Source organism: Pan troglodytes, chromosome X (assembly GCF_028858775.2).
Source record: "Pan troglodytes isolate AG18354 chromosome X, NHGRI_mPanTro3-v2.0_pri, whole genome shotgun sequence".
In the NCBI taxonomy this organism is placed as follows: domain Eukaryota; kingdom Metazoa; phylum Chordata; class Mammalia; order Primates; family Hominidae; genus Pan; species Pan troglodytes.
The window spans coordinates 61127622-61149777 of NC_072421.2; the positions used below are offsets into that span (position 1 = coordinate 61127622).

At 40.6% G+C, this 22156-nt stretch overlaps 1 protein-coding gene across 33 annotated transcripts in view; it reads right to left on the minus strand.

Moving 5' to 3' along the window:
* Positions 1 to 22156, minus strand: part of SPIN4 (spindlin family member 4) — a 342780-nt gene that overhangs the window by 205554 nt on the left and 115070 nt on the right. For 25 of the 33 annotated variants that reach the window (XR_010154943.1, XR_010154945.1, XR_010154946.1 and 22 more), the window contains one exon: positions 6635 to 6762. The exons of 1 other annotated variant lie outside the window; for it this stretch is intronic. The gene's annotated coding sequence lies outside the window, so the exon portion shown is untranslated. Of the gene's footprint in view, positions 1 to 841; positions 3266 to 6634; positions 6763 to 17256; positions 17319 to 17701; positions 20834 to 22156 lie in introns of those variants that run through there. 7 more of the 33 variants (XR_010154952.1, XR_008541999.2, XR_008542000.1 and 4 more) reach the window with 5 other exon arrangements.

Sequence of the window (22156 nt, forward strand, 5' to 3'; positions counted from 1 at the left end):
TATTATAATAATTGCTGCGTGAGAATGCAAAGGAACTCTATTATCAAGTAAGTTAAAGACAAAAGAGAAACATGGAAAATAACAAGTAGGTGCTAAAATGTAAGTAAGTGCAAAAGAAGCTAAAAAAAGACATCACTGGGGCCAGTATCAGTCAAAATTTTCTAACTGTCTTTTGTTTCTAGCCTAGTGAACTTTTTGGGAAACATTATTTTCATAGATTTTTAGGCTTACCGTCTGACAATCAGTCATCCACAGAGTCTTTCATGATTAGATACTTCACCACAAGGTGGGAATCTCAAAGGCTTCTTTTATATAGCCAGGGGCTTGGCCTTGGGGCTGTTTTGAAAAAACAGTCATAATAATCTCTCATCATTTATGACTACTATGTGTATTTTTTATGCAGACCTTGGTATTTCATCCTTGTACTAGGTAGAAAATCTTAAATTTTTCCAATTGCCTTTATGTTTATTGGTAACAATCAGTATGATCTACTATACTATGGTGTACTAAACTCACATTCCTGGGAGGCCATATTTTGAAGATCTTTTTTCCTGTTCAAGCTCCATGGGATAAAACACAAATGTATGTCCTTCAATAAAATAATTTTACTTTAAGATATTTATATTGAAGTAAAACTTTTGCACAGGTGCAAAAAGAAATATATTCTAAAATGTTTATTGAATACTGTTTGTGGTAGCAAAAAATGACATAAAACTAAAGTAAAATGGATTAAATAAGTATATTATTTTCATAAAATGGAATATTTATACCTCAGTCAGAATTGAATGAAGTAGTTTGATCTGTTAGAATGAAAGGGAGAAAAGAACAGAACAGAAGCAGCTCAATGGCAACACAGATTTATTGGGAGAAAGACCTGCGGAGAAGGGGTACCAGCTAGTGCCAGAGCCCCCTTCCCGCTTACAGGCTGGACCAGTTACAGTCCCGGGCAGGAGAGGTCTGGGATTGTTGTGAAAATGGGGTGGGGGCGGTGTGTTTGGCTGCTGATAATGAAGGAATTTAGTGCAGCCAGGGGTTAGGCCTGGGACCTGCCTGACAGGATGTTTCTCACAGCTCAGGCCCTGGTGGAATTTTCCACTCTGACCAGTTTGTAAAATGGTAGGGGTCTGCAAAATAGTGCAGTTTGGGCTAACATTCTTATTTCTTACTTTAGTATAAAAAGGAAAAAGGGCGTCGTTGATCATCTGGCTGCTTCCTGCTGGATAGGGGCGTTGTGATTAGGGCCTGGGTTCTGGAGCTTCCGAATGGCTTCCTCGTAGGCTCTGGTATTAGACGTGGCAAAGGTGAAATATATTATCAATGTGTTTTTGCATGCTTGCCTGGATAAAACAATTCAGCCTTTGGGAAATGAAGCGGGATACAAGGTTAAATATGCATGGCCCAATCATTAGTAACAGGAAGAGGAAGATCAGGGGTCCTAGGAAGGGGGCAACCCAGGGTATCCATCTTAGAAGGGATGATCCTTGCCACCAGGAGTCAGCGACTTGATGTCAAAGCTCTGCAGCCCTGTCATGAAGCCTACGAACTGCGATATGAACAATGCCAGATTCATTAACACAGAAACAGCATTCTTCCTGGAGGTATATGCAGGTACCCCCTTTCTCAGTGGTTAGGAGGTCCAGGACTCTCCAGTTTTGAAGGATGACTCCCACGAGGAAGTCTAATTGTCGTTGGAGACTGGTAATGGAAGTGTGCATATCTTCTACGGTGTTAGAAAGGGTTGTGAATAGCGTTTGGTATGAGGTGATTGAGGTGGTTATGCCTGCTATTCCTGTGCCGAGTGCAGCAGTGATGCCTAATCCTGTTAGCAGGGTGATGAGATGTAGAGCCCATTTATTTCTTATGGGTGAAGAGGAGATAGAGGCTTCTACAGAAATTAGAATAGTTTGGTTAGGGGGTAGGATATTGATGGTTGGAGCCTGAAAGACCAGGGTGCAAGTTCCTGACCAGTTGGCTGGTAGGCAAAGATATCAGTTTGTATCACACAAAAAGAAGAGACTGGGGGTGGACAGGCAGAAGTTGTAGGTGAAGATAGGTAGCCATGATAGGGTATTTTCATTTTCCCAAATTGGGTAACTGCCAGCCAGAGCGGCACCTGTAAGGGCCTGATAGGGAGTCTTGGCTAGGGAGTTGATGAAGGCTGTTTGGTTTTGGAGAGAGAAAGAAATTGTCTTTGTCAACCGTTAGCCATTGCTGCCCCGGTGTGGTGGCTGCCAGGTACCAGTCACAGGTGAGGGAATTGTTACATTTTTTCCAGGGGGCACCTTTAAACTGGAGACATAGAGAGCAGAGTTGGCAGCGGGGAAGCCAGGAATTGGATGGAAGGAAAGAAAAGAGGATCCGGTGGTGAGGTGTAGGGATGTGTGGATGGTAGGCGAGCCAGAAAAGCATAACACCTTCTGCCAGGCAGAGGTGGATCTGATTTTGTAATTAGGGTGTAGAATTGATGGTCTACAGGGAGTGCAAGGGTAAAAATAAGACCACATAGGGACTGGGGAACCTGTCCCACCATTGTGGCGTGGGCTGGATTAGGGTAGGTTTGGCTGAGACATAAGGGGGGTGGGGATATGAAGGAAGTTTGAGTAGAAATGGTACCCCCATATTGGTGGTTTAGATGACGCTGTGTTGGTTTGTATGGATGTTAGTCCAGAAGCTATTAGGTGAAGGAGGGCAACAGCCCTACCTGAAACCATGCTGAGAGAGCTGAGTTTGAAGGAAAGGTGTTTAGTTGAGTTTCCAGGTTATGAACCGGTTTCAGGAATGAATCAGCCAAGAATGGTATAGCCAAGTAAGAAATGTGTAAGCTCACGTTGGACTGTGTCCATGTAAGTAGGTCAGCTGGAAGAGCCGTGAATCATTGGGTGTGTGTAGAAAGACAAATCCAGCAGTTAGAGGAGAGGGGAGATTGTGACTGACTTAATACGTGGTGTGTGAGGCTGACGAAGGGGGCCCAGCTGTCAGTGATTGGGGGTGGGGACTCAGAATATCCCATAAGCAGAGAAGGCAAAAGGAGAAAAAGGAGATTTGTGTAGGTGTGAAATCCTGGAAGGTGCCTTGCAGCCATAGCTCCTCAATTAGCATGAGGAATTGAGATGGATTATCTAAGGGCGTGGGGAAGGGGTACCAGGAGAGATCTGAGACAAGGTATGAAGTAAAAGATTTAAGATTGGAAGTGGAGAGTGTCATGGGCCAGTGCCTTTCGGATGGGTGACTTCTGGAATTCTTGTTAGGCACAGCGAGGTTGGTCCTGTGGGAAAGGAAGAATATTTCCGGGGTGAGGAGACTTCGGGGTGTGGGCCGGGTGCCTTTTTAAATCTGGAATGGTGTATACAATAGGGAAAGGATGTTAACTTTGCAGCAGCGGGGATGGTGAATATAACCTGATAGGGACCCTTCCATTTTGTTGGAAAGGGGAGGAGGGGTGTGCTACCCAGACCCAGTCTCCTGGCTGTAAGGGTAAGAAAGTGAATTGGGAAGAATCCTCAGGTTTGGGGAGGTGAGTGTCAGTGTACTGTCGGACTAAGTGTTGAGTGAGGTGCAGTGCTGGCCAGGTGTCCTGTAAGGGAGGGGATGGAGCAAAGTTCTGTAGGACGAAAGAACGTCCATACAAAAGTTCAAAAGGACTTAGATTTAGAGGTTTTCGGGGGAGGGCCCTGAGGCACATAAGGGCCAAGGGAAGAAGTGATATTCAGTTTTCATTTTGATCTCTAGGGAAAGTTTGGTTAACTGTTGTTTTAAGAGGGCATTCGCCTGTTCAAATTTACCCGAGGATTGGGGGTGATAGAGAATGTGAAAAACCCATATGATGTTTAAAGACTTAGAAACCTGTTGAGTGACTTGGGAGATAAATGCTGGTCAATTGTCCAGTTGTATAGATGAGGGGAGGCTGAATCAAGGGATGATGTGTGTGAGGAAGGTAGAGGCAATGGTGTGTGCCTTTTCAGTGGTAGTAAGAAGGGCTTCTATCCACCTGAAAAGGTATCTACCATCGTGAGGAGATATCAGACTTTCTTTATGGGGGAACGTATGAGTGAAGTCAATTTGCCAATCCTGTCCCGGCAACTGGCCTTTGGGCCTGAAGGGAGGGAAAAGGAGGTGGTCTAAGGGCCCCTGAGGGGAAGTCTGACTGCAGGCAGAGCAACCTTTAGTGAGGCGGTCCAAGCTGATGGCCATGGTAAGGGAATGTATACAGGTTTTTAGAAATTGGAGCAACGGGAGATAACCCGCATGGAATTGGTTATGGATGTGGGTGAGAACAGAAAGTTTTTGGGTCTTGGGTAGGATGAGTTTGTAGTCTAAGTAAATTCAGCTTTCGTTATGAACGGCCCTGGAGCCAGCAAGGCACCTTTTTCTTCTTGGGTGTATGCTAGGGAAAATGGGCAATAACAATAGTGTTCTAAGGGCTGCCTGCCAGGCTGCCGAATCTGCTAAGAAGTTTCCCTTGGTTATGGCATCTGTAGCCTTTTGGTGTCCCTTGCAATGGATAATGACGGCCTCTAGTGGTAGTTTAGCTGCCTCCAGCGGCTTGTGTATGAGTTTGCCATTTATTATGGCGGTTCTTTTTGTAGTTAGAAAAACCCCTTTCCTGCCAGATTACAGTGTGAGACTGTAGGACGTGGTATGCATATTTGGAATTGGTGTAAATGTTGACCCTCTTTCCCTTTGCTAGAGTGAGGGTCTTGGTTAGGGCAAATAGTTCCGCTTGTTGTGAGGTGATATGCGATGAGAGAGCATTGGATTCTAGGAGTTTGTTTTCGGCAATGATGGCATAGCCAGCTGCCAGATATGGTTCCTTAAAAGAGCTTCCATCAATGAACCATGTGGGTTCCTTCCGCAAAGGGGCTTCTGAAATGTGTTGGAAAGGGGAGGAGAGGGAGGCTAAGAGGTCTAGGCAAGAGTGGGGGATTCAGAATTGGAAGTACTTATAGGGAGGAGGGTGGTTGGATTTAGAATTTTACATCTCTGGAAGGTGTTAGAGGGTTGCTGTAAGCTGGATGGCAGGAGGAAAAGAAGAGATCAATGGCTCATGGGGTCCCATAAGTTATGGGAAGATGCAATAGTAATGTGCTGGTAGAGGGTGAGTTTTTGTGCCTCTGAGGCCAGCAATGTAGCTGCATCCAGAACTTTCAAGCATGGAGGCCAGCCTTGGATGATAGAGTCCAGTTTTCAGAAGTATGCAATGGCTTCTGGAGTGTTGCCACGGGTTTGGCAGAGAAATCCAAGGGCAAGGCCTTGATTACAATGAACATACAGGGTAAAGGGTTTAATGGAATTGGGTAGTCCTAGTGCTGGGACATTAAAAGGGCGTCTTTCAGTTTTTAGAAGTGGGAGTTAATGGGCAAGCTGGGTCCAAATGTTCTAGGATGGACCCACGTGATGCCGTGCAGAGTGGTTTGGTCAACAGGCCAAAGTTAATGATCCACAGCTGGAAGTACCCCACAAGGCCCAAAAAGGAAGGGTCCTTCTTGGTGTGGGGAAGGGGCACATCCTGTATTAGCTCCTTCCATCGGGCTGGCATGGCTCAAGAATTAGGGGTTAGGGTGAGTTCAAGGTTAGTGACTTGGGTTTGGGCTACTTGAGCCTTTGTAGGTAAAACCTGATATCCCTGGCCATAGAGGAAATTTAGAAGTTGGGTGATGTGTTGATGGATAGATCAAAGGAGGGACTACACATAAGGAGGTCATTGATGTATTGAAGGAGGCTGCCAGGAGCAAGGGGAAGCTCGATTAGTTCCTTGGTGAGAGCCTGCCCAAATAGGAGGGGGCTATCCCGGAACCCCTGTGGGAGTACAGTCTGTTAGTTAGGTAGATGTGTGAGTATCTGGGTCTGACCAGGTGAAAGCAAAAAGACTTTGGGAAGCCAGATCCAAGGGAATAGTAAAAAAAAAAAAAAAAAAAAAAAAGTCCCTTAGATCCAATACAGAGAAGTGTGTGCTAGATGGGGGAATATGGGAGAGTAGAGTATAGGGGTTGGGGGCCACTGGATAGGTTGGTACCTCCACTTGGTAAATGACATGGAGATCCTGGACCAAGTGGTAAAATCTGTCTGTTTTTTTGACAGCCAGGACAAGGGTGTTGTGGGGAGAGTTAACAGGTTTGAGAAACTGAGCTTGTAAAAGCTCACAGATAATAGGTTTGAGGCCCCTGAGGCTGGCTGGGCTAAGGGAATATTGAGGCTGATGAAGGAAAATGGAGGAGTCTTGGAAGGTTATTTTGACTGGGATGTGATGTGTGGCTATTGTGGGTTTAGAAACGTTCCACACTTCTGGATTGACAGAAGGTAACAGAGTGGATAGCAAAGATGAGGGGGAGGAGAGGGAAGCATCTGGGCAGCAGAGTAAAATAAAAGGGGTAGAATTGCAGGAGGCTAGTCATATGGGGGCCTGGAATTTACTCAGTATATTCCACCCCAAGATAGGGGTAGGACACTAAGGGATAACTAAGAAGGAGTGGATGAAGGGGGTATTGAATAGGTTGCATAATAGGGGACCAGTATGTGCCTAGAGGGGATTCCATTGACTCTCACAATAGAGATAGAAGAACTGAGGAGGGTCAAGAATATTCTGATAAAACTGAGTAACTAGTCCCCAGATCTAAAAGGAAGAGCATGGGCTTACCAAAGACTGACAGCGTTACCCTGGGTTCCGAGGTGGTGATGGCGGTGGGGGCAGCGGACCCTGGGCCCCGTCAGTCTTCAGCAGCCAGGTCTACAATGCTTGCCAGACTGGAACCAGGGTTGCAGGACCTGTTTGAGTTAGAGGTGGTCAAGCGGGGTGAAGTCTTGTTGAGCGCAATCTGACTTCCAGTGTCCCTTGATACCACAGATGAGGCAAGGTTTTGAGGGCGGCATAAGATTGGGGCAGACTCTTGCCCAGGGACCCTGTTGGCTACACTTAAAACAGACTCCTGATGGGGACTGTCATGAGGTTGAGGATTTTTGCATGCATTGGGGAATCCTGTTGTATGGCAGCTGACAGCATCTGGTATTTAGCCTGGTCTCTTTTAAGCTTTCGGGTTTTTATTTCTTCCTCTCTATTGTTAAAGACCTTGAAGGCTACTTTGATTAAGTCTCTTTGGGAGGTTTGAGGGCCATCCTCCAGTCTTTGGAGTTTCTTTTGGATGTCGGGGGCTGACTGGGAAATGACGTGTAAATGGAGGTAGATTCTGTCCTCGGCAGTGTCAGGGCTTAAGCTGGTATATTTAATTACGGCCTCTGAAAGGCAGGAGAAAAAAAGAGTAGGGTTTTTGTCAGGGGCCTTGAGTGATTTCTTTATCTTTTCATACTTGACAGTCATAAGGGCGGTTTTATTCATGCCAGTTAGGAGGCATGTTATCATATGGCCTAGTTTCTGTCTGTCTGCAGAAGCCGCCTGATAATCCCAACTGGGGACAGTACTGGGAATAGCGAGGGTTGTGACTGGGTTATGGGCAGCATCTTGTCCGTGGAGGGTGTCTGCTTGGGCCTGATCCAGATATGTTCCCTGTTCTCCAGGGTGAGGGAGGAGGAGAGGATGACAGAAATGCCATGCCAGGTAAGGTCATAAGATTGAGTGATATACGGAAATTCCTTGTGGAAGGATGTGGGGTCTGTGGAAAAGGAGTCAAGTCTCTTTTCAAACTGAGAGCCATCAGCTACAGAGAAAGGAACATGAACTCAGACTATGCCTTCAGTCTCCATAACATCCCCCAATGGGGGGACTTTAGAGGGCCTCTGGGCCTGTGCCTGGTTTTCAGCAGCAGAAGGGGGCTGAGTATGAGATCAGTTATGGTGGGGAGAGGGTAGAGGAGATGGGGGATAGGAATAAGGGGGTGGGGGAGCCGAAGGGGAAGGAGGAGGAGACGGTGGTGGGAGTGGGGCTGGGGGGCGGGTGGGGATTCGTCGTCTGGATAAAAATCAGAGGAGGAGGAGGAGGGCTTGTCTGGAAGGGGCGGCATTTTGGCAGATTTCTTGTTTAAGAGGAGCAGCTGGTAAGGTGAACAGGACTGATAGAGGGAATTGGCAAAAGCCTGGATATAGAGCATCTTGGACCACTTGCCATTGTGCTAGAGGACATTTTCTAAATCATGTTGAATTTGGAAGTCAAAAGTCCCATCTGGGCCAGCAGCCATCATTGTCCAGCTTATACTGGGGCCAGGCCACATTACAAAGGAAAATAAGGCATTTAGTTTTAATGGAGTCGGCCAAGCCCAGTGCTCGGAGGTTCCAGATGAGACATCTGAGAGGGGTGTCTGGAGGGGATTTCGAGGAGCCCTGCCCCATATGAGTGGCTGGGAGGGTGAAAAATGTGGAGTAGGGGAGTGAGTATCCCAATTCTAACCATGAGAAGGGATGGAGAAGAGCCGGGGTGCTCCCGTAGCTCTTCGCGGTCCCCCAGAAACCAGAGTGGTCAGAGCGTGAGCATTCTGAGGGCATCCCCTGAGAAGGCAGGCCAGGGTCACCCAGTGGTGACCGGGGAATCCTCTTACCTGGCGCTGGGGTTTTCTGGCTAACAGGCAGAAATATGAGAGGAATCCAGAGGGTGGAAAGGGAAACTCACCCACAATTGGAGGCCGGTGTTGGATGCAATGGCAGTGGTCCTTGCCAGAGCCACAGAGAGGAAAGAGGGGGAAGGAGAAAGCCGTGGGAGGATGGGGCCGAGAGAAAGAATTCCTCCGTAGAAAGACGAAAGTGGACAGGGCTGGGAATCAGGGGCCAATCAGGATTTGGGAATTAGCCCGGGGCGAGCTGCCGCTGCCTCTTGCTTCCCAGGTTGCAAGGAAGTACCTCTCCCTTGTGGGATCTAGACCCCATCCCAGGTTTTGGCACCAAACGTTAGAACGAAAGGGAGAAGGGAATGGAGCAGAGGCAGCTCAAGGGCAACACAGGTTTATTGGGAGAAAGGCCTGCAGATAGGGGGTACTAGCTAGCGTCGGAGCCCCAGTCCTTCTTACAGGCTGGGGCAGTTCTAGGCCTGGGCAGGAGAGGTCGGGGATTGTTGAGAAAATGGGGCGGGGGTGGTGTGTTTGGCTGCTGATAAAGGAAGGAATTTACTGCGGTCAGGGGTTAGGCCTGGGACCTTTCCAACAGGATGTTTCTCACAGCTCAGGAGCTGGTGGAATTTTCCATTCTGACCAGAGTTTGTAAAATGGTGGTAGTCTGCAAAATGGCGTGGCTTGGGCTAACACGACCAACATGCATCAATTTCACAGACAAAATATTGGGCGGAACACCCCAGGATAATACACAAAATGAAACTGTTTTGGTAAATACTGAAAACATGCAAAACAACATAAATGTTATTTTTATATACTAAAATATGTACTAGGATCTTAATAATATGCATGGAAAAATAAACACAAGGAGAGGGAAATGGGATTACATTATAGCACAAAAAGTATTTTAATTTCATTTGTAATGAATTATTTGTTTAAAGAGAAGCTAAAGCAAGTATAAAAATGTTATAATTTAATAGTTGGATGGTATGCATTTAGGAATTTATGTTAATCCCTTTACTATTGTGCCTGTTGGAAATATTTCATTATTAATGTTAAATATTATTTTGCAAAGATAAAAAGGTATATTAATAAATTTATAGCGATATAAATACATAAATATGATAAATAATAAATCAATTATAGTAAAATGTTAATATTAGAAGGTTATATTTGGATGTTCAAAACCTAATTCTTTCAATATTTCTGAACGTTTAAATATTTTATAATAAAATGTTTGAGTAAAATAATAATGGATCAATTTCTGAAATGAAATGAGCAAATGATACAATAAAGTGAATATTTATTTCTAACAACCCAGCAGTTGTTTGTGTTATCTGTAAATCAATGATAGGGTGAAATAAAACCTCTCGGATTGGAACAACAAATATGTGTGGTAAAATTTCGATACTAGCATGCAATTCACTTAAATGAAAAAGAAACAAGGAAAATATTTATCCCAATATTGCCAATACAAAGAAATAAAAATGAAAAATAATTAAAAATTGGACAAGCACTAAAAGCAGTATTTAAAAAAGTCTATTTTAAATACCATATAGAAGATGAATCTAAGAAATATACACATACTTTATTTTCCTCAAGATTACTGACTAGAGGTTTTTCCAACGTGCCTAATCCATTTAGATGAGCAAAAATAGTGGTTCTTCTCTGAAAATTATATAACAAGGACCACAGCAGTTAAGCAGAAAAATGAAAAAAAATTCTGAATCTGGGAAACAGAAGGAAGGCATGAAGTTCTCTTGGCTGGGACCAGCTAAATACTGGGTACGAATCCCCAACATGGGAAAGCATGAGTGAGTGCTTCTCTGCAGTTCACTTTTCCACTGGGGAATGGTGAAATCCAGACCACAGGAGAGCACCTTAACTCTCTGAATCCCTAGATCTAACTTGGGTAATGACCGGGAGCCTATAAGAAGGAACTGCTCTGGGAAGTGTTCCATGTACTTCCCCAGACTTGGGTACCGAGAGAAAAATGACATTCTAGATTTTAGCTCTTAGCAAGCTCTGTGGGGTCAAGGGAGCTTGAGGCAGTGGCAGTCTTGGCATTAGAGAGACTTGCACTGGGGCACGGACAACTAGGGCTCAAACGGGAGGAGCTCCCACAGCCAGAACAGAGATATGAGTGTAGTGTGGACTCCAGCTACTGGTACCAGAACTGAGCTTCTCTTCTAGGACCAGAGAAGGAGGAGAATTGCCTGGGAGGCATGGTATTGACCAAGTCAGTGACTTCTAATACTAGGGACTTTGTTGGAAACAAGAAGCAAATTGTAGTGACTAGCCAAATATTCAAACTGCTTACCACAATTGGTACAGGAGAGTGAATGATGTCAAGTCTGGGGTGTGAGGGGGAAGCACATTTCACTTCCACTGGCTAAGAATGTGGCACTGGCACCACCCCTCCCTCTCTGTGCTGAGACCTTGATGAAGAAGCAGTTGTCCCTCACCCATGCATTCTTCCAGAGGCCCGAGTACCATGATGCCACCCCCAACAGGGCTGGTGCTTTAATCCACCATTGAGGATCCTGAGTGTAGGTTTCCCATGCCTGGTTCCAGTTAGTTTCAACTCCAACCCAAGGCAGAACATGAGACTCATGACCCTGAACATTCCATGGTATCATGCACCACCTGGGCCACTTGAGCAATTTTCTCAGATAAAGAGGTTGGGCATAAACACTTCTGCTATCACTTTAGCTGGCTCTAACCTGCAGGCACCAACTACTGGCATGGAGGTAAATCTGCACAGCTCATTACAATAACAGCTGACATAAGAGCACAACGCTCAGGAATGATAAAATGTTTTTATGACCACTGCTACCTGCATGAGGCATGCCACCTCAGCTGTTCACTTCAGGAAATCATGAGAGCACTCACCCATTTAGTATACTTGGCATTTGAGAAAGATTACTGGCTTTTGAGAAAGATCATATTAAGGGTATTTAGAAGCAAGGAAATCATACAATCTTTGCCACTGAACACAGCCAAACAGCCTTACACAACATACACCAGAGTCACATCAAGAATAGCCTCCCCCATGAAAGTACATTCAGAAATAAAAAAAGACTAATACTCCAGATATGCAGTGATCAATGTAAAGATACAAGAATCATGAAAAAGCAAGGTATTATGACACTTTCAAAGGATCGCAATAATTCTCTAGCAATAGATTCTAACAAAAAATCCTCAAAATGCCAAATAAGTCAGAACATTGATTTTTAAAAAGCTCAATGAAATGCAAGAAAAAATCTGAAACCAATACAAAGAAATACAAAATCAATTCAGAATATAAACAATCAACTTAGCAAGAATATAAATATCTTTAAAAAATCATGTCAAATTTTCAACAATATACCAGAACAAGCAAAATAAAGAATCTCAGAACTTGAAGACAGGTGTGTTGAAATAGCCCATAAAAAAGAATGAGAAAGGCCTTCAAGACTCATGGGACTAAGAGCTACCAAACTTTCAAATTATTTGTATTCCCAAAAAGGAATAAAAATTTTAAAAATGATATAAAACCTATTTAAAGAAATAATTGATGAAAGCTTCCAGATTATGCAAAGAAATGTAGACATACACATACGGGGGGACCAACAATCTCTTGGAAAATACATTATAAAAAGGAATTCACTATAGCATACTCTCATCAGACTGTCTAAAAAATGTGAAAAAAAGAATTGTAAAATTATCAAGAGAAAAGTGTCTACTGACCCACAAGGAAACCCTATCAGACTAAGTGAAGACATACTAGCAGAAAACTTAAAAGTCAGAACAGAATGGGATAGCATTATCAAACGCTTAACAAAAAGCTGCAATCAACAATTTTATATCCAGCTAGATTAAGCTTCAAAGAAGAAGAAATAATTTCCAGAGGAGCAAATGCTGAGGAAATTCATCACCACTGCACTAACTTATGAGAAATGCCCAAAGGAATCCTAAACATGGAAATTAAAAGTCAATATTCACCATCATGGAAACACCCAGAAAAAGTAACCTCACAGGCATTATAAAACCATCACACAAAGATGAAGAGAAATAAATCAAATGGTGATTCAATACAATAACACTAAAGACTAACAGAATTTATAAAACAGCTGGATAATACTTTTATTTATTTATTTATTTTGAGACAGAGTCTCACTCTGTTGCCCAGGCTGGAGTGCAGTGGCACGATCTCGGCTCACTGCAAGCTCCGCCTCCCGGGTTCACACCATTCTCCTGCCTCAGCCTCCCCAGTAGCTGGGACTACAGGCGCCCGCCACCACGCCCGGCTAATTTTTTGTATTTTTAGTAGAGACGGGGTTTCACCATGTTAGCCAGGATGGTCTCGATCTCCTGACCTCGTGATCCACCCGCCTCAGCCTCCCAAAGTGCTGGGATTACAGGCATGAGCCACCGCGCCCAGCCTGGAGAATACTTTTATACATTTTTATATTTTTAACAATATGACAGTAACTAAATGTAACATATCATTATTAACCCTGAATATAAATGGATTCAATGCTCCACTTAAAAGACACAGATTGACAAAATGGATTTAGAAAATTATGATCCAACCATACGAAGCTTACAAGAAACTCAGTTTACCTGTAAAGATACATTTAAACTGAAAGTAAAGTGTGAAAAAAAATTATGTACAAATAGAAACAGAAAGCAGGAGTCACTATATTTATATCGGATAAAACAGTCTTTAAATCAAAAACAGTAAAAAAAGGCAAGATAATCATATTATAAAAAATATGGCCAAGTCATCAATTCAGTAAGAGGATATAACAATTCTAAATGTATATGCACCCAAAACCAAAGCTTCCACCATTCATAAACAAATATTAGTAGACCTAAAGAAGAGATATACAGCAATTCATTAATAATGGGGGACCTCAATGCCCCACTTACAGCACTAGACAGATCAATGAGACAAAAAATACAACACGGAAACTTTGGATTTATGTTGAATTTTAGACCAAATGGACCTAACAGGCATTTATAGAACATTCTACCCAACAACTGAAGAATATACATTCATTCTTCTCATTGCACATGGAACATTTTCCAAGACAGGCCATATGTTAGGCCACAAAACAAGTCTTAACACATTTTTAAAAACTGTAATCATATCAAGTATCTTCTCAGACCACAATGGAAAAAACAGAAATACCAAGAGGAAACACTGAAAATATACAAAAGCATGGGAATTAAACAACACACTCCTGAATATTTAGGTCAATAAAGTTAAGACAGAAATTTAAGAAAATCTTTGAAATGAATACAAATGGAAATATATACCAGAACTTCTGGGATATAACAAAGCGAAGAAACTTTATAGCAGTAAATGCCTACATCAACAAAGTAGAGCAATCAAAAAATAACAACCTAATGTTACACCTCAAGAAACAACCAAACCAAGAACAAACCAAACCCAAAATTAGCAAAAGAAAATAAATAAATAAATAAATAAATAAATAAATAAATAAATCAGGGCAGAACTAAATAAACTACATCAAAAACCAAACCAATATAAAGTAATCAATAAAACAAAAAACTCACTCTTCAAAACAAAAAAGGTTTCTTTTTTGTTCTGATAAACAAAACAAAACAAAATAAAACAAAAAGAATTGATAAACAGAACTGATAAACCACTAGCTAGACTAACCACTGCAATTCATACCATACACATAAAAATGATCATCGGATACTCTTTTGAACAACTAAATGCTCACAAACTTAACAACCTTAAGACAATAGATACATTTTGGGACACAACTAACCTCCCAAAAACTGTAAAAAAAAAAAGAAATGGAAATCCAGAACAGATCAACAATGAAGAAGGAGATTGGAATAGTAATAAAAGAAAACCCCAAAAACAAAAAAATCCATAACCATACAGATTCACAGCTGAATTCTACCAAACCTACAAAGAAGAATTAATATGAATACTCCTGAAATTGTTCCAAAAATGTGAGGAGGAGAGAATTTCCCTTACTTCATTCTAAGAAGCCGGTATCATCCTGATATAAAAACCAAACAAGGACACAGAAAATAGAAACCAGAAAAAGTACAGACCAATAACACTGATGAACATTGAAGCAAAAATCCTCAAAAAAATACTAGTGAACCAAATCCAACAGCACATCACAAAGATACTACACAGTGATCAAGTGGGTTTTATAACATAGATGAAAGGATGGTTCAATATACACACATCAGTACATGTGATACATTATATAAAAATAATTGAGAATAAAAATCATATGATCATCTCAATATACACAGAGAAAACTTTTCATAAAATTCAGCATCCCTTCATGATAAAATACTCAATAAACTAAGAATAAAAAGAACATAACTCAAAATGACAAAGACCATATACAAGAAATGCAAAACCAACATCATAGTCGATAGAGAAAAGTTGAAAGCTTTTCCTCTAAGAACTTAAATAAGACAAGAATGCAACTTTCACCACTCATATTAAACAGAGAACTAAAAGTCCTAGCCAGAGCATTCAGGAAAGAGAAAGAAATAAAAGCCATCTAAGTTGGACAAGAGGAAGTGATATTATTGCTATTTGCAGATGTTATGCTTATGTATCTATAAAATCCTAAAGATTCAACCAAAAATTTCCTAGATTTGATAAATGAGTTCAATACAGATTTAGGATACAAAAGAAAGGTATAAAAATCAGTAGCCTATTTATACAACAATAATCTTAGCTGAGAACAAACTCAAGAAGGAAATTCCATTCACAATATCTACAATAAATGCTCAGGAATATATTTAACCAAGAAGGTGAAAGAAAAACTGCAAAACACTGACAAAATAAATTATAGATAATACAAATGGAAAAACATCTCATGCTCATGAATTGGAAAAATTAATACAGTTAAAATGACCATACTGACCAAAACAATTTAGAGATTAAATCCAATCATGTCAAAATATAAATGTTATTCTTTCACAGAATTAGTAAAACAATAATGAAATTCACACAAAACCAGAAAAGTGTGTAGATGGCCAAAGCAATCCTAAGTGAAAAGAACAAAGGTGGAGGCATCACATTACCTGACTTCAAATTATACTACAAGGCTATAGTAACCAAACAGCATGAAACTGGTATGAAAATAGATACATATGTTAATGGATCAGAATAGAGGACCCAGAAATAAAGCCACATGTCTACAGCCAACTGATCTCTGACAAAGTTGACAAGAACATACATTGAAGAATGACACTCTTTTCAATCAATGGTGCTGGAGCTCTTGCACTAACACTGAACAGAAAACAGTGGATACTTCCCAGCCTTGAGCAGCCACTCCTGATTGTGGAGCACTGAGACGGCGCCCAGACTTGTGCCTGCCAGAAGCCCACCCTTGAGCCAGCACCATCTCCAGCATGACCACGTGCCCCGTGAACCAACATCTGAGTCAAAAACATTGCCAGCATGTCTACAGACACCATCAGGGGCTGCCTGTACCTCTCTCCCACCCTGCATTGCCTTCACCACTGTGGTGAACATTTGCAGAGAGGCAGGCACCCTGGCACCAACTTACCACACTGCTGCAGCTGCTGCTACTGCTGCTGCTGGCATATGTGAATGAGGAAGGATCTGGCTGTAAACATACTATAAAATGCTTTGGCTGACACTACCCATTGGAGTGTAGTGAACAGCAGTGCAGGAGCACCTTGGCCCTCATAGTGCAGTAAATTCCTAAATTCAAGGAGGCAGAGAACAAAGTTGAGACCCAATACAAGTTCCCCACAGTTAGAGAATGCAGTCCAAAAGTTGGGAGGTAAGCGCTGGCCACCTAAAATCTTTCAGAAATGAAGCCAGTTGGCTGTAAGGACTAAGATCTGAATTTTTTTTTAATCTTGTCCAAATTCCTACGTAAGGGATCTGAGGAGTCATGCCCTACAAACTATAAATTATCATCTGATGGGTTTTATTTAACCCTGTATATCGTGACTTACTTTCCAATCTGACTCTGGCATAACCTTATGTGACAAAGAAGAAAATAAAAATATTTTACCCCAAAATGCTTCATCATATTTTGAAATGGCCCTTCAAAACCATCCTTTGTGGGGGAAATTTGCATATGTAAAGACTCTCTAATAATATAGCTAGATCTTTTTCTTCCAGGCCCTCCCAATCCTGAAGATATTAACTGAGATTCTAGCACCTTTTAAAGATCTGAATAGGAAATATTTGTCATCTATTGTCTGTAAGGGCAGCCACTATGAGACTTCAGAAACCTTGGTCTCCATAATCTTTTATCTTAACCTGAACATTTCCTTTCTATTAATCCCAGGTCTTTAGACAAACTCAACCAAGAGTAAACAAGAAAATGTTTAAATTTACCTATAGCCTGGAAGCCCCTTCTTCGAATTTTCCTGCCTTTCTCGACCAAACCAATGTATTTCTCAAATGTATTTAATTGATGTTTCATGCCTCCCTAAAATGTATAACACCAAGCTGCACCCCAACCATCTTGGACACATGTTCTCAGGACCTCCTGAGGGCTGTATCACAGGCCATGGTCACTCATATTGGGCTCAGGACAAATCTCTTAAAATATTTTACGGAGTTTGACTCTTTTCATCAATGGCTGCATCCAACTTATACCACAATCAAGCCCTCAAAATAATTAGATAGGATAAAATAAAGTAAGCAACAGCAAAGATTGTAGGAAGATAAGCACAGAAAGAAGAGAAAGAATCAACCCAAGAATCCTGAAGACTCAAAAAGCCCGGGTACCTTCTTTCCTCCAAATGACCACATCACCTCTCCTGCAAGAGTTCTGAACCAGGTTGAGATGGCTGAAAGGACAAAAATATAATTCAGAATATGAATAGGAATGAAGATCATTGAGCTACAGGAGTACACTGAAACCCAATCCAAGGAAGCTAAAAATCATGATAAAACAATTCAGAAGTTGACAGACAAAATAGCCAGTATAGGAAATAACATTACTGTCCTGATAGAGCTGAAAAACACACTATGAGAACTTCACAATGCAATCATAAGTATCAATGGCAGAATAGACCAAGTGGAAAGAAAGAATCTCAGAGCTTGAAGCCTATCTTTTTGGAATAAGACAGGCAAACAAGAACAGACATAAAAAGAATGCAAAGGAATGAACAAAATCTTTGGGAGGTATGGGATTATGTAAAGAGACCAAATCTACGATTCAATGGTGTACCTGAAAGAGATGGGGAGAATGGAATCACTTGGAAAACATTTCAGGATATCATCCATGAGAACTTCCTCAACCTAGATAGAAAGGCAAACATTTAAATTCAGGAAATGCAGAGAAGCACAGTTAGACACTTTACAAGAAGATCATCTCCAAGACACATAATCGTCTAATTCTCCAAGGTCAAAATAAAAAAAAAAATGTTAATGGCAGCTACAGAGAAAGGTCAGATCACCTACAAAAAGAAGTCCATTAGACTAACAGCAGACCTCTCAGCAGAAACCCTACAAACAAGAAGAGATTGAGGACCAATATTCAACATTCTTAAAAAAAAATTCCGAAACCAGAATTTCATATCCATCCAAACTATGCTTCATAAGTGAAGGAGAAATAAAATCCTTTTCAGACAAGCAAATGCAGAGGAAGTTTGTTATCAGCAGACTTGCCTTATAAGAGCTCCTGAAGGAAGCACTAAATGTGGAAAAGAAAAACAGTTACCAGTCACTAAAAAAACACACTGATGTAAAAACACACCAGTGACACTATAAAGCAACCACACAAATAAGTGTGCAAAATAACCAGCTAATATTGTGACAGAATCAAATCCACATGTCAATACTAACCTTGAATGTAAATATGCTAAGTGCCCCAATTAAAAGTCACAGAGTGGCAAGGTAAATAAAGAAACAAGACCTAAAACTATGCTGTCTTCAAGAGACCCAGGAAGTAAGACACAGGAAGACAAACACCTCATGTTCTCACTTATAAGTAGGAGATAAATGACATGTAAACATGGACTTAGAGTGTAGAATAATACACAATATAGACTCAAGGATGGGGATTTGGCAGATGAAATATTAATTAATGGATACAATGTACATTATTCTGGTGATGGATATACTAAAAGCCCTGACTTCACCACTATACAATATATCCATGTAACATTATTACACTTGTACCCCATAAATTTATACAAATAAAATAAAATGAATACAGTCATACAGCCTACTGGTATGCATGTACAATGTGAAATATAATAACAGTATATTATTTTTATTTTTCTATTTTTTATTATTGATATATAACATAAATTTTAGTATTTTAAAATGTGTACTTCAGCAGTTTTCAGTATTTTCACAATGCTGTGCAACTATTACCACTATCTAATTAGAGAACATTTCCATACTCCCATGTTCATTAACATATACTCTCCATCATCTTCATCTCTAAGTCATTGGCAAACATTTATCTACTTTATATCTCCATGAAATTGCCTACACTTGACATCCTTTTTCTTCCAGGGAGCATCTTTTCAACATTCATCCATTTTGGAGCACATATCAGTAATTAATTTATTTTTATGGCCCAATATATTATTGTTTTGCTAGACCACATTTTGTTTAACCATTGATGGACTTTTTTTTGTGTACAAGATTTTGTTTGAACATATGGTTTCAATTCTTATGGTTATAGAGTTAGGATTAGAATTGATAGGTCACATTGGCATTCTACAGTGAATTATTTTATAAACTGTGAAAGTATTTTCCATAGCAGCTGCACTATTTTACATTCCCTCCTTCAATATATGAGGATTCAAATTTTGCAAATCACCAATACCATTTATTTCCTTATTAAAATATTTATAGCCATCCCAGTGGATATAAAGAATACCTTATTGGTTTGCATTTCCCTATATGATTAATGATGTTGAACATATTTTTGTGTGTTCATTTGTCATATATACGTCTTCTTTGGAGAAGTATCTATTCACATAATTTGTTTATGTTTTAACTGACCAAATTATTTTTGTTTTTCTCTTTTTATTGTTGTTTTAAGTGTTCATTATATGTTATGTACACTAGACTCTAATCAGATATATTGATGGCTTGAAAAGGTTTTCTCTAATTCTGTAGATTGTCTTTTCATGGTAGTGTCCTTCAATGTACAAAATAAATTTTGAAGTCAAATTTATCTATATTGTCATTTCTTGCTTGATCTTTGTGTCATACTTAAAAAAGGTGCCTAATCAAATGTCATTAAAATTTTCATTTTTTATCTAAACATTTTATACTTTTACCTCTCACATTCAAGTCTTTGATACATATGAGTGCAACTCCATTATTTTGTATGTGCATATCCATTTGTTCCAGGACCATTTGTTGAAAAGGCTATTCCTTCCCCATTAAATTGTCCTGGCACTCCTTTTTAAGATCAATTGAATATTAATGCATGGGTTAATTTCTGCACTCTGAATTCTATTATATTACCTTATATAGGTCTACCCTTACGACAGTAGCACATTGTCTTAACTACTATAGCTTTGTAGTAATTTGTGAAAATGGGAAGTGTGGTTCTCCAAATTTCCTCTGCTCCGTCAAGATTGTTTTGGCAATACTGAGCCCCAATTTTCCAATTTTATGATTAGTTTGTATGTTTCTGCAAAGAAAAGACTATTGTGGTTTTGAAAGGGATTTCAGAGAAACATAGAGGAAAAGACAAACTTTATTTCCCTCTATGCCCACCTAACACAGCACAGAACACTGCACTTCTATTATTAATATGTGAGGATTATTTCCTCACACACCAAGCAATTCTTCAATGGACACCAACTGGGTATTCCATTATTCAATTCTGACAGTATTTAGTTGGGTTGGATAGTGTCAGATCTTGTGAGATATCACAAGATCATATCTCACAAGATCTAGTGTGCTAAATCTTGTGAGATGGAGCCCTCACAGGTTGACGCCTCTATCTCACAGGAATGTCCCCGCTTCAACACTAATTGGAAGTAGCAGGTTGTCACCTGTACTTCTGTGTGTCCAGCTATGTATCAGAATTCCCATAGCTCCCAACTTAGGTTTAATTGGGTAGGACAGCTTGTGGAACTCAGGAAACATGTACATTTACTAATTTAGTATTTTTTTAATGGAATGGATTTTTAATTTCTAGAATTTTTAAAATTATACTTTAAGTTCTAGGGTACATGTCCACAATGTGCAGGTTTCTTACATATGTATACATGTGCCGTGTTGGTGTGCTGCACCCATTAACTCGTCATTTACATTAGGTATATCTCCTAATGCTATCCCTCCCTTCTGCCCCCACCCCACCACAGGCCCCAGTGTGTGATGTTCCCCACCCTGTGTCCAAGGGTTCTCATTGTTAAATTCCCGCCTATGAGTGAGAACATGCGGTGTTTGCTTTTCTGTCCTTGTGATAGTTTGCTCAGAATGATGGCTTCCAGCTTCATCCATGTCCCTGCAAAGGACACGAACTCATCCTTTTTTATGACTGCATAGTATTCCATGGTGTATGTTTGCCACATTTTTTTAAACCAGTCTATCATTGTTGGATATTTGGGTTGGTTCCAAGTCTTTGCTATTGTGAATAGTGCCGCAATAAACATATGTGTGCATGTGCCTTTATGGCAGCATGATTTATAATCCTTTGGGTATATACCCAGTAATGGGATGGCTGGGTCAAATGGTATTTCTAGTTCTAGATCCCTGAGGCATCGCCACACTGTCTTCCACAATGGACGAACTAGTTTACAGTCCCACCAACAGTGTAAAAGTGTTCCTATTTCTCCACATCCTCACAAGCACCCGTTGTTTCCTGAATTTTTAATGATCGCCATTCTAACTGGTAGGAGATGGTATCACATTGTGGATTTGATTTGCATTTCTCTGATGGCCAGTGATGATGAGCATTTTTTCATGTGTCTGTTGCCTGCATAAATGTCTTCTTTTAAGAAGTGTCTGTTCAAATCCTTAGCTCACTTTTTGAGGTTTTTGTAGGTTGCCTGTTCACTCTGATGGTAGTTTCTTTTGCTATGCAGAAGCTCTTGAGTTTGATTAGATACCATTTGTCTACTTTGGCTTTTGTTGCCATTGCTTTTGATGTTTTAGTTATGAAGTCCTTGCCCATGCCTATGTCCTGAATGGTATTGCCTAGGTTTTCTTCTAGGGTTTTTATGGTTTTAGGTCTAACATTTAAGTCTTTAATCCATCTTGAATTAATTTTTCTATAAGGTGTAAGGAAGGGATCCAGTTTCAGCTTTCTACATATGGCTCGCCAGTTTTCCCAGCACCATTTATTAAATAGGGAATCCTTTCCCCATTTCTTGTTTTTGTCAGCTTTGTCAAAGATCAGGTGGTTGTAGATGTGTGGTATTATTTCTGAGGACTCTGTTCTGTTCCATTGGTCTATATCTCTGTTTTGGTACCAGTACCATGCTGTTTTGGTTACTGTAGCCTTGTAGTATAGTTTGAAGTCAGGTAGCGTGATGCCTCCAGCTTTGTTCTTTTGGCTTAGGATTGTCTTGGCAATGCGGGCTCTTTTTTGGTTCCATATGAACTTTAAAGTAGATTTTTCCAATTGTGTGAAGAAAGTCATTGGTAGCTTGATGGGGATAGCATTGAATGTATAAATTACCTTGGGCAGTATGGCCATTTTCACATT